At 40.1% G+C, this 13,712-nt stretch overlaps 1 pseudogene; it reads left to right on the top strand.

Moving 5' to 3' along the window:
* The first annotated feature begins 507 nt into the window (after positions 1-507).
* Positions 508-1,083, top strand: LOC142440031 (Y-box-binding protein 3 pseudogene; annotated as a pseudogene).
* Positions 1,084-13,712: the final 12,629 nt, after the last annotated feature.

The following is a 13,712-nucleotide window of genomic DNA, read 5'->3' as shown; positions in this document are numbered from 1 at the left end:
CCAGAGATTTATCTGTAGTATCATATGGTGGTCGAATTACAACTTCTGTGATAGAAAATCATTTTCTTTCTTTTCAAATTACTTACTGACTTTTCATGAGCATAATCCCTGTAATTGAATATTCATATACATACATATCTTTCAATAACGATATAGATCGAAAACATATTGTTATTCTAATTAATGCTTATTGAAATTCCCTTTTCCTATGTTTCATAATTGACATATATGGTAATGTGATTAATACAAGGATTCCTAAATTATATCAAACATTAAATATTGACAATAAGATCGGTAAAATTTTAGAACACATATGTTTCCGCTACTGTTTATTGCTTCCTTCATTTCATTTATTAATGTCTCTCTGCATAGATGTCTGTTTCATATAAAACAAAAATTTAACAGATAATCAGTTACTTCTTACTTTTTCTAATATATTATGTAAGATGTAGACTAGTAAACTTTTAGTTTCTACTTAAATAATCCCAAATTAAGTACTTCTAAATCCTTGACACTGTCAAATGGTTCAACGTCAGAAATGGATATGAATTTATAAATCGAAAAGACACCAAAGAAGATGTGTTTGCTCATCAGACTGCATGAAGAAGAAGAATCCACGGACACATCAGCGCAGCGTAGGAGACGAAGAAATTGGGGAGTTGGACGAGATTGAAGGAGAGAAGGGTTGAGAAGCAGCCGATGAGACGGGCCCGGGCGGAGTTCCGGCAGAGAGGGCGCTACCACTGCAGACGCTGGGGACCTCCCCTGATGCTGGGGAGATTAGAGATGAAGGAAGGGGTCCCGGAGAGAGCACAACTTCAGGGCCGCATTTATCGAAATCCAATTTACCGCTCAGGGTACCGTAGGGAAACTTCTCGCCCTCCACCTCCTCCGGCTGTTGGAAGGGCCAAAGATAAAGAGAATCAACAAGGAACCAATGGTCCAAACCAGCCGAGTCCGTACAACTACAGGCACCACCCCTTTCCTCTCAATGCTCCTTCACAAGACGGCAAAGAGGCCAAGGCAGGTGAAGTCCCAACTGAGACCCCTGCTCCAGCCACCGAGCAGAGCGGGGCTGAGTAACCACACCTGGCTCCCCTGGCACCTCGACCATCTGCAGGTGACCTAAAGAAATCATGACCATCAGAAAACACAACATAGAACAGAAGAACACAAAACCCACCACCTTAGCAACACCAAGAAACCTCCAAGCAATAATGTTGGACGAAGAACGAAGATTCGGACTTCAGAATGTTTATGTTGTTTTTATAAGAAATAAACAACTGCAAAAGGAAAATGGCAACGATTTTTCCAGCAAACAGATCCTCGAACCCCCTGCACAGAAGACAAGAGAGCTACCTCCCCAGTTTCAGCAGCCACTAGGCTTATTTCCCCCCAACCTGGTTTTTACTGTTTTGATAATATGAATTGAAAGAAGAAATATTAATATCAAACTGGGAAGAACCCCAACCAAAGAATTCTGAAATATATAGTAAATGCTTCTTTCCCTTAGTTGTTCATTTTAGATGCTGGTGCTAAACATCCATGTGTCAAGACTGAAGAAGAGATATGATACCCTTATTTATTTCTAGGAGGGGGCGGGGATACCACCTTTGCTTTCTGATGTCACTCGATTGTATAGTATAAATTGTGTTCCTCAAAAATAAACTTGTTACCTTCAGTGGAAAAAAAAGGCTTAGACTAATCAGCAAAGTGTTGACTTTCATTAAGTCTCACCATCTCCAAAGGTTTTTTTTTTAATTGGTGGATATAATCATTTGATCCCCAGATCTTTCTCTAAAGAGCATTTTTTCATGCAGTTTAATTCAAAATATCAACTATGAAGAAACTGTTTATATCACTTATAATAATGCTAATTATCATCCTTTTATTTTGTTTTGAATGGAAGTACATTCATTGAAATCCCTGAAGAAGAAAAAAGGTTCAAAAAGCAACCAACAGTACGACAATGTATTTTTATACTGGTAAACTTTTTCTTAATGTCAAGCTTTCTAGTTTCAAATTAAAGCCCGGGCACATTTTTAGCCAGCACCAATTATCGCTTATGTAAGTTGTATTGGTCAAGCTTTAGTTTTAAGAAAGGTAAAGCTTCCTTCAGAATGATATTTCTATTTTCAAGGAAAATCCAACCCACACAGCTACACACACCCCTCAATTTAACTGGCAAAGGAAAATGAAGGTGGGTATCATAATGTCATTCTTTGTAAAATCTCTGCTGTCATTGGAGTTTCCTTCACTACTGCTGATTTGAATCTCTTAATATCTGTCCCTTGTACAACTCTGGTGTATTTCTGAAAACTTTAAAGCATTTATAAACCAAACTACAACTGCCCTAGGCCAAGGTCACCTCAGATCTCTTACCCTGTCTCTGAAAAAGGGTAAAAGTAGCTTAGTCATTTAACTAGGTTCAATGAAAAAACCAGCATAATCTATTTCAGAGAAAATAAAACAACTTTTCTGAGATGGAGTTAAATGAATCAATTACACACTTAAAATTTTCAGGTTGTATCTCATTCTCCCCCCTCCCCACCACAACTGGGGCACAACAATGATAGAAAAGTCATTCTGAAAAATCCCAAAGAACTCTTTATCAATTCCAGTCTAAGTTTCATAAAATGAAAGTTTGTTAAGTTATGTTACAGTATGAGACTCTCTCCTGAGGTGTGCTCATTGGACTATAGGTGAATGGATATACATAGATGGCTGGAAAATCGATCAAAAATAACTCTGGTGATGTTGGTAATCCATGTGCCCAGTTATTTAATTTTGTATACAATGTTTAAACATTAACATCAGTTGTCAATATCTAAACTTACATGATTTCCCCAAGAAAACAAAAAGGCTCTTGCCTTTCATGGAAATTCAGAAAGTGTGACCAAACTGGGCTGATGTTAAAATGTAACGAGTCCCTAGAGAAAGATCAACGACTCCCTTTGAACTCAACGGGGTTAGACTTTTCCATTCTGTCAGGAGTCCTCACTAGGTTCTCCTCTCTTTTACGTTACACCTGCAAGCATCTGCACTTAAGTCCAGCAGTCATTACACTTGGTGTGTGAGAGATTCGGTTAGCACTGAAGATATTCAATTCAAGTACCAGAGTGAGTCAGAAAATGTTGCTACTAGGGATTCAGTTCATACATGCAAGGGCTTGTTCTGAACAAAATGTGTTCATCATGTTTCTGCTGTCAATGCATAGATGCCGATATATTCTCTCAATCCTCTCTTAGTCTCATTAGGATACTATATATATATAAAGTTCAATCATCACACTAGCTGTCAAGGGAATCTGCAGGACCAGTTAAATTTAAGACGCAGAGGTCAGCTCAGAGGTTAAATTGACTGTTATCTGTTTTGGAATTCCAAAGAAGTAATTGCACTTCATTTTCTTTAAAAAAACCAAGCTTGGCACTCTTGATAACTGCTCCATTTTATGACCTCTGTGTGACCCTAGCATACACACACACACACACACACACACACACACACGGACCCACATACACACGGACCCCTCCACACACACACACGGACCCACAAACACACACACGGACCCACACACACATACACACACAAATACGGACCCACACATTCACAAATTTTTTAAAAATCCAACAACTCATATTACAATCAATACATCCATCCATTGTGTCAAGCACATTTGTACATTTGTTGCCATCATCATTTTCAAAACATTTCTTTCTACTTGAGCCCTTGGTATCAGCTACGCATTTTCCCCTCCCTACGCATTTTCAATCCTCCCTCCCTCGCGAACCCTTGATAATTTATAAATTATTTCTCCCTTCATCCACTTTTCTGTTATCCATCCCCCTGGGAGGGGCTTATGTATAGATAGATCATTGTGATCGGTTCCCACTTCCTCCTCCACTTTTCCCTACCCTCCTTGTATTGTTACTCTCATTATTGGTCCTGGATTCCCTGTGTTTCCAGCTCTGTACCAATGTACATGCTCTGGTAGAATTGGGATGATGATGGGGAGGGGGGGCAGAGGAAGCATTAAAGACCTAGAGGAAAGTTATATGTTTCATTGGTGCTATACTGCACCATGACTGGCTTGTCTCCTCTCCACCACCCTTCTGTAAGGGGATGTCCTGTTGCCTACAGATGGGCTTTGGGTCTCCACTCCGCACTCTTCCTTATTCACAATGATATGATTTTTTTTGTTCTGGTTCTTTGATGTCTGATTACATGATTCTATCGACACCTCCTGATCACACAGGCTGGAGTGCTTCTTTTAGGTGGGCTTTGTTGCTTCTACGATAGATGGCCGCCTGTTTATCTTCAAGTCTTTAAGACTCCAGACACTATATCTTTTGATAGCTATGCACCATCAGCTTTATTCACCACATTTGCTTATGCACCCACTTTGTCTTTAGCAATCGTATGGGGAAGGTGAGCATCATGGAACGCCAGTTTAATAGAACAAAGTGTTCTTGCATTGAGGGTGTACTTGAGTAGAAGCCCAAGGTCCATCTGCTACCTTAATACTACACCTATAGATATATGTACATAGATCTATTTCCCCATCATCATATATACATATATTTACATATGTACTTACTTGTACTTAGACCTCTATAAATGCCCTTTGCCTCCTAGTTCTTTCCTCCATTTCCTTTTACTTTCCTCTTGTCTCGCTATCCTCTTCAGCCTTCATTTGGGTTTCAGTAATTCCTCACATTTACATTGCCCTTGATAAATCCCAACCAGACTTCCTATACCCTCCTTGCCATCGATTTTAGATCACATGTTGTTCCCTTGTCCCTGGGTTTGTTAACACCCACTTCTTTTTCCCATGCTCCCCTTCTCCCATGTCCCTCCGGAATTATCGGTCCTGTTGTTTTCTCCTCCAGATTGTTTATCCTGCCTATCTTATCTAAATAGACCTGAAGAGATAATAATATACACAAAAGAACAAAACAGAGCAAAACAAAGCAAAAAAGAAAACAAAACAGCAACAACAACAACAAAAAGAAAAGTCTATAAATAATCAAGGTCTGTTTGTTGACCTTTAGTAATGTTTTCTGGTCAAGTGTGATGGGGTGCCATGCCCTGTGCCCAAAGTCTATTTTTGGTATTCCCTGGGGACTTTATTGCTCTGTTCCCATTGCTGTTCTGTTGCATGCCCTTGGTGTTTCACCTTGGTGTGGTGGGATCAGATCAGGTGCAATTCCCTCCCGCACTGTGCCTCTAGTGTTCTCATCCATAGCGTTATGGGCCAGGGAAGCATTGTGTCTCATAGTGGAGTCGGCCCTTTCTGTGAATTGGCTGCTCTGAGCAGGAATATCATCCTCAGGGCTTTGCGGACCAGGATGTGCTCCATTCTCTCTTCCTCCCCCTTCATTTGCTCCAGTGTGCTCTGATCAGACATGTCCCTCTCCCTGAGCTGTAGCTTCAGTGCTGTCCTCTGAAGTGAATTCTTCTGCTGGGAGGGGGGCTGTCCACATAGTTGGGGTTGGGTTGGCCCTTCAGACCTCTCTATTGATTCCCTGCTTCATGCTGGTATCTTGCATTCATGTCTTGGAACACCAGATTCAAGTCTGGTCCCTCTTTCCCTGTGGAAATATAAACAATACCCTCGCCTTGGGTGCGTTATGCCCTATTCCCCACTATCCATTTCTTTTTCTTTTCTTTCCTCCCCCCTCTTTTTCAGTTGACTACCATATGTATCCTTGCATTTTGTCTGGTCGCTACCATATTACCTGGACCTCACCCCCAGAATGTATGTATACAGTAGGTTTTTCCTGGTGCCCCCTTTGCATTTTTAAGCTTATCTCGGCAGACTTTTGTTGTCATTGTCCTTTTGTGCTTGACTTTTACTTAGCATAATTTCCTCCAGTTCTTCCCATGCAGCAATGTGCTTCATGAATTCATCACTGCTTTGTAGGGTTGTGTGGTACTCCACTGTACGTATATACCAGACTTTTTAAATCCATTCATCTGTTGATGGACATTTGGGTCGTTTTCCACTCCTTGAAATTGTGAACTGTGCTGCGATGAACATTGGAGAACAGATGTCTGCCCGTGGTTTGTTTCTTGCCTCTTCTGGTTATATGCCCAGTAGGGGAATTGCTGGGTCATATAGTAACTCAATTTCCATCTGTTTTAGATATTTCCAAATCAGTTCCCATAGTGGCTGTATGTACACATCTACAGGCCCACCAGCAGTGGATGGGAGTTCCTATCTCACCATAGCCCCTCCAACATTTATTGAGTTCTTATTTTTGAATTGGGCTGTCACATTGTTGTTTTAATTTGCATTTCTCTTATGGCTAATGATTGGTAACATTTTTTCATATATTTATTGGCCATTCGAATTTCTGCCCTTATGAAACTTCCTTTCAGGTCCTTTATCCACCTGCTCAGTGGGCATTAGGTTGTTTCCTTTTGGAAGCCAGCAGAGTATTGTAGATTTTAGTATTGTGTATACTCGTGTATAAGTCGACCTGAATATCAGACGAGACACCTAATTTTATCACAAAAACTGCGTTAAAAATGTGCTGAAGAGCTCAGTTTATACATGAGTATATATGGCAAAAAGGCCTTTATCTGATGTGTCATTGCTAAAGTTATTTTCCCAGTCTGTCAGCTCTTTTATTACTCTCTTGTTGAATTCTTTCAATGTACACAGGTGTTTTATCTTCAGTATATCCCACTTGTCGATTTGTGGCTCATCTGTATTTGTGTCCTTCCCTATTTCTGACAGCCAATGTATTCCCTGTACCAAAGCTATCAGGCTTGTCCCAATTCCCTCATTGATTACCCTAATAGTTTGGGATTTTACCTCAAGGTCTGTAATCTACCTTGAATTTATGTTTGTGCATGGAGTGAGGTAAGGATCTTGCTTCATTCTTCTACAGGTAAATATCCATTTTTTCCAGCACCACTTGTTGAAGTGGGCATCTGCTTCCCATTTGATACTTTTGGGGCCCTTATCAAAGATCAGTTGTCTGTAAGCTGATGTTTTTATTTCTGGATTTTCAGTTCTTTTCCATTGGTCTGAGTATGTCATAATACCAATACCATGCAGTCTTGACCACTGTGGCTTTATAATATGTGCTAAAGTCAGGTACAGCAAGCAAACCTTGCCAGTTGAAGCAGGCAACTGGCTAAGGCACCTGCACCATCAGAGAGCAAGAGACCGGAAAACTAGAAAGGAGAGGCTCACAGCCATTTCTCTCTCTGCCCTACAATAATCCCACATATATTTATCAGCCAGGTTGGCACAATAAACCTAAACTATCTCACCATATATAAAATCATATCATCTGCAAATAATGATAGTTTCCTTTCTAAGGCAATATCTTTGATGTCTTTTTTGCCTTATGCTGTTAGCTAAGACTTCCATTGTGATGTTAAATAAAAGTGGAGACAAGGGACATTCTTATCTGGTCCCCTTTTTTCAGTGGAATTGTTTTCAACTTTTCTCCATTGACTACCATCTTGGCTGTTGATTTTTCATGTATAACTTGTATTATATTGAGGAATTTTCCTTCCATTCCTATCTTCTTGAGTGTCTTAAACAGGAATTGGTGTTGGATGTTGTTTAATGATTTTTCTGCATCTATCAATATTATCATGTGGTTCTTATAGTTTTACAAGTCAATGTAGTAAATGATACTAATGGTCTTTCATATGCTGAACCATTCCTGTATCCCTGGTATGAATCCCACTTAGTCATGGTGAATTATTTGTTTTATATACTTTTGTATTATATTGGCCAGCATTTTGTTAAGGATTTTGCTTTGATGTTCATTAGGAATAATGGTCTGTAGTTCCTTGCCTGGCTTTGGTATCAGAATTATACTATCTTCATAGAAAGAATTCGGGTGTTTGCCGTCTTTTTCTATGTTCTGGAAGATTTTGTGTATGATTGGTGTCAGTTCTTCCCTGAATGCTTGGTAGAACTCTGTGAGGCCATGTGGTTCAGGGGATGTTTTTGTTGATAATCCCTTGATAACCTTGTCTATTTCTTCTATTGCTCTGGATCTGTTGAGATTCTTGACGTCCATCAGAAATAGTCTAGGAAGGGATTGTTTTTCCAAAATTTGTCCATGTCTTTCGAGTTGTTTAATTCATTGGATACAGTCCTTCACATTACCATGTAATTATCCTTTTGATTTCATTAGGGTCTGTTGTAATGCCCCCTCCTTCATCCCTCATCCTTGTGATTGAAATTTGTTCCTTCCTTTCTTTGCTTAGGTTTGCCAGCAGTCTGTTGATTCTGTTTATCCTTTCAATGAACAAACTTCTAGCAACATTAGTTTTTTCCATAGTTTTCTTATATTCCCTTTCCTGAATCTCAGCTCGATTTTTATTATTTCTTTTCTTTTGCTATTATTAGGATTGTCTTGTTGACTCTGCTCTAGTTGCTGCAAATTTTGTGCCAGCATATCAATCATAAGTCCCTCCTCCTTCTTCATGTGTGAATGTATTGTTATGAAACTTCCTCTGATCACTGCCTTTACTGTGTCCCATAAGTTTTGATATGCTATGTTCTCATTCTCGTTGGTTTCTAGAAATGTCCTAATTTCATCTCTGCTCTGGGCCAGTGCACACTCCTTTGGCAATAGAGAGTTAGTCATCCTCCACTTGTTTGCCCTTGTTTTCTTCCTCGTCCTTTGGTTATTTCCAGCCTTATGACAAAGTGGTCAGAGAGAGAGGTCTGTATGATATTTATGCAGATTCAACTTATGCCCAGCACGTGGTCTGTCTTTGAATATGTGCTATGTGGGCTTGAAAAGAATGTGAATTTTTTGGATTTGGGTGAAGGGCTCTGTAAATATGTATCAGGCAAAATTTTATAATTGTAGTATTTAGATCTCTAGTCTTCTTGGTGAGTTTCTTTCTCTGTGATCTATCTGTCTCAGAGAGCAGTGTATTAAAATTATCTATTATAATTGTTAAACCTGTGATATCTTTTATCATCTTTTGGAGCAATTGACGATTTCAGCTGGTCTCTCTTTTGGGAAACATATGTTGAAAATACTTAGTGCAGGCATCCTCAAACTATGGCCCGTGGGCCACATGCAGCCTGCCGAGGACATTTATCCGGCCCGCCGGTTTTTTTGCCCATTTTTTTTACTTCAAAATAAGATATGTGCAGTGTGCATAGGAATTTGTTCATAGTTAAAAAAAAAACAAAAACTATAGTCCGACTCTCCAATGGGTCTGAGGGACAGTGAACTGGCCCCCTGTTTCAAAAGTTTGAGGAACCCTGACTTAGTGGTTGTTTGTCTACAGTTTCCCTTAAACATTATATAGTGTCCCTCCTTATCTCTTTTTATGGTTTGCATTCAGTTTTATGCAAGATTAGGATTGCAACCCATGCTTTGTTTTTTAGTTGCTGTTTGTTTGGTATGTTTTTTTCCAGTCTTTGATTCTCAGCTTATTTTTGTCTGTAATCTTGAGATGTGTCTCCTGTGGGCAGCAGATTGATGGGTTGTGTTTTCTAAGCCAATCTGCTAGCCTCCACCTTTTAGTGCCTGAGTTCAAGCAATTAATATTCAGGGTATTACATCCATCTGTGGACTCTGTTATGTTATCTTGTACCTTTTGTGTTGGCTGCTTTCCTACCTTCCTTTCTTATCAGTGTGTTGTGCGTGTGTGTGTGTATGTGTGTGTTTCATTCTTGACTTCTTTCCACCATTAAACCAATGCTATCATGGGGTCTATTTTCTCTTTTGGGGGGGATGTTTCCTATTTGTCCTAAGTGAGTGCTGTTCTCCTGCCCATACTGTGTCAGCAAGCATCTTTTGTAGGGCTGGGTTTCTTCTAACGTATTCTTTGAGTTTTTCCTTGTTTGGGAAGACTCTTCTCCATCTATCTTGATAGATAATTTGACTGAATAGTGTATTCTTGGGTTTGCATTATTCTCCTTCAATTTTTGGAATATGTTACTCCACTCTCTCCTCTTCTTCATAGTGTCCACTAATGGGTCTGAACCTATTCTTATTTGGGAACCTTTATATGTGATTGCTTGTTTTTCCCTAGCCACTTTCATAATTTTCTTATTTTCCTGAAAGTTGGATAGCTTAACTATTAGGTGCCTTGTTGACTTCTTGGGATTCAGTTTAGCTGGTGCTCTTTCAGTCTCCTGAATGGTTGCCTGGTTTCCATTCATTAACCCGGGGAAGTTTTACTCCAAGCATTCTCTCACTATTTTTTCAGTTGACTTCTTTGTTGAATCTTCCTCCAGTAATCCAATTATTCTGATGTTGTCCCTATTCATAGCATCAGACACAGCTCTTAGGTTTTCTTCAGCTTCTCTGGTGATCTTATTAGACTTTTGTTCATATTTGTTAAAGTTTGCTTGGCTATCTTCTAGGTCAGTGGTACCATTCTCTGACCACTCCAGTCAGTTGGTGAATTCCATGAGTCTGCTACTGGTTTTGTTATCTTGTCCCTAAGCTCTTGTCTTTCCCTTTGGAGTATGGTCTTTATCTCCTCTACAATTTCACCCTTTTTCCGTATTGTTTCCTTCAAATCCTGTATGAATCCAAGCTGCATTCTGAAAATTTCTTTGTGTGGCAGATAAATGTCTGCTTCTTCTATGCACATTGTTGGGTTCAGGACATCTTCCGACATTGCCTTTTGTTTCTCCTCTTTTTTGTTGAGGTCACTGGGACCAATTGCTGTTGGTGTTGCATTGCTTTAGAGGCGCCGAGTGCTATTTTCCAGACAGTGGAAGTGAAATGGGCTCTCTGAGAGACTCGTAGGAATGCTTCTTCAAACTGCCTGCAGAAAATTGCACTATGGGATTGGCCTACCACTTTATTCTCCAGTACCTTCACTCTTTCCCTAGTCAACTAGTCTTCTGATATTTGAAGGGAAAATTGGAAGGTCCTCTCAGGGGACACTAGTTGGGTGGTAGTGGACCCGCAAGGAAGGTGCTGTACTGCTTGATCTCATAAGAAGCCGTGATGGTGTGACCCATGGCAGCTTGGTGTACCACAGAGGGCATGCAGGGTGCCTGCTGAAACAGGAGTGCCACAGAAGGCAGGTGGGTGTTCCTGCTTTTGTGTAGAGCACTTTGAATGGTGGTCAGAATGTCTCTGGTCAGCTAGATCACTGCGGAGGTTAGGCAGAGGTTCCCACAGTAGCGTGGAATGCTGGAGAGTGTTGATAAGCTTCCTTAGGCTGTGTGAGGCACTACGGCAGGCGGGAGGAAGCTCCCTCACTCACATGTGACCACAGAGGACAGGTAGGAGCTCCCCAAGCCACACAGGTGGAAATTCCCCTACAAGAAGGTGGGTGGGATATCCCCAGCAACATGTTAAGCACTGCAGAGGGTGTGAGTGTGGACTTTCCCCTGGAGTGAGGTGGGCACAATTTCCCCCTGAGGAAGGTGAGTGGGGATATCCTCCAGAGGAAGTTGGGTGAGTTTTCCCCCAGCCTTGTGTTATACTGCAGAGGATGGAGCTGGGAGGACAGCAGATGTAAATGCCCTAGCCTAAGGGTAGTGACCTGGAGGTCAGCAAAAGCATGCGAGTGAAAAGGAAAGGGAAAGGGGGGAAAGAATGAACTGAGACTGCTGAGACTGTAGGGAGAGAGAAGAGATAAAAACAAAAGTAACAATAGAGCTGAGCCCTGCATTCTGACCTTGAGGCTGGAGGGGTTTATATTCTGCCCCGAGGTGGCAGCAAGCTGTGACTGTGTTGAGATAAAACCCTTGGGCCAGCTACAAAGGATCCTGGCTCTGGCCCAGACAGTGGCAGGGCTAAGGTTAAACCTAGCCGGCCTCCACAGTGGTATGCCAAAAGCTCCTAGGCTCCTCAAAACCTAGTGGATCTGTGTCTACTTATCTTTATGATGCTCCTCCTGTTACCCAGCAGTGTGGAATTGCCCTATTAGTAACTCTCCTGCGCTGATTTCTGCCGAGTCCCTCTGGTACATGTCACTCGGTTGCCGTCTTGCTGGAAGTCAGGTCCACATTCACAAATATCGTTACATGCATTCTTCTGAACACAATGACAAGAAAAATTCTGATCTTTTGTTCCCATTACAAGAAGGTATTTATTTTCTCTCCTTGTGTGTTAAGGAAATACACTTTATTCACATCACAGTTCTCAACTAAAATCATTACTTAGCTTTTGGTTTCCTCAGCCATTTACCTAAAGTAGCATTCTCTTCCTGCTTTAACTCCCAGCAAGAACTGCCCCCACAATTGTAAGAAAGTATGTCTCATGTTAGATGAGCACCAATCTTTAGTAAGAATATTTTGCAAGTTTCCCAAAATGTAATAAATAAAGAGATTTAACTGCTTCTTGAATATTATGGGGGGGTTGCACATATAGATGCAAATCTAATGTAGACTTTTTCTGTGGCAACTTTGTTAGGTGACATAGATTGAGTTCATACTGATGGACATCCTATGAACAACAGACCAAATATTGCCTGGTCCTGTACCATTCTTAAACATTGATATGTGTGAGCTCATTTCTATAGGCACCACATCAACTTGTGCTGATTCTATTTGTGCTGACCCTCTTGAGAACATGCTAAAAGTGCATGCATAAATTCAAGACGGATTTGTTTGTTCATTTAGAAGTCCATTATATATTCAATATTCTTCACCAAATTCATCATTCAATTGTATCGGTTCTTCTCCAGTTTTCCCGATTCATTGTTCAACTTTCACATGCATACAAAGCTATTGAAAATGCCATAGTTTGGGGCAGGCACATCTTCGTCCTCAAAATGACATCTCTTTGAACATTGCTTTCAAGACTATAGCAAGGTCTTTTGAAGCATATTTGCCAAATGCAGTATGACCTTTAATTTTTTGCCTGCTGATACCATAAGCATTAATTGTGGATCTAAGCAAGGAACTCCTTGATAATTTCAATTTTTTCTCAGATGATAATGCTTTTGTTTATTATTCTGGTGGTGATGATTCTTGTTTTTGTTATGTTGAGGAGTAATCCATACTGAAAAATGAATGTAGTATTTTGTATTGAACAATAAATTATTTAAGTTCTCTTAGTTTTCAAGGAGCAAAGTTTTGTCATTTGCATATCACAGGCTTTTAAAGAGTCTTACTCCAATCTCGGTGCTGCATTTTTCTTCATTAAACTCTATCTTCTCAGATTTGCTCAGCATGCAAGTTGAATTAGAATAGTGAAGCATGATATCCTCCATTCACATCTTTCCTTATCTTCCTCTATGAAATACCTGCACTGCCTCTTGGTTTATGTACGAGCTCCTCATAAATATAATTTAGAGTTTTAGAATTCCAACTTTCCTCAATTTTACCCATAGTGTGGCATGATCCACACCATTGCATGCCTTTGCACAGTCAATAGATGACAAGTAAACCATCTTTCTAGCATTCTCTGCTTTCAGACAAGATCCATGTGATATCAGCAATAGTATCACTCATTCTATGTTTTCCTTTGATTCCATTTTTAATTTCCGGCAGTTACCTGTTGATGTACTGCTGCAACCATTTTTAATTACCTTCAGCAAAATTTTACTTGCATATGAAAATAGTGTTCAATAGTTTCTGTATTCTCTCTGATAACCTTTCTTTGGAATAACACAAACATGGACTTATTTTAGTCAATTTGTCAAGTAACTGTCCACCAAATTTTTTGGCTTAGATTCGCAGACTCAATGTTGAAACATCACACGTAGTATTGCATCAGTTCCTGGTTCCTTGTTTGTTGCTAGTACCT

Source organism: Tenrec ecaudatus, chromosome 2 (genome assembly GCF_050624435.1).
Source record: "Tenrec ecaudatus isolate mTenEca1 chromosome 2, mTenEca1.hap1, whole genome shotgun sequence".
NCBI lineage: Eukaryota > Metazoa > Chordata > Mammalia > Afrosoricida > Tenrecidae > Tenrec > Tenrec ecaudatus.
The sequence above is the reverse complement of the archived record's forward strand: the minus strand, read 5'-3'. Positions and strand labels throughout refer to the sequence as shown.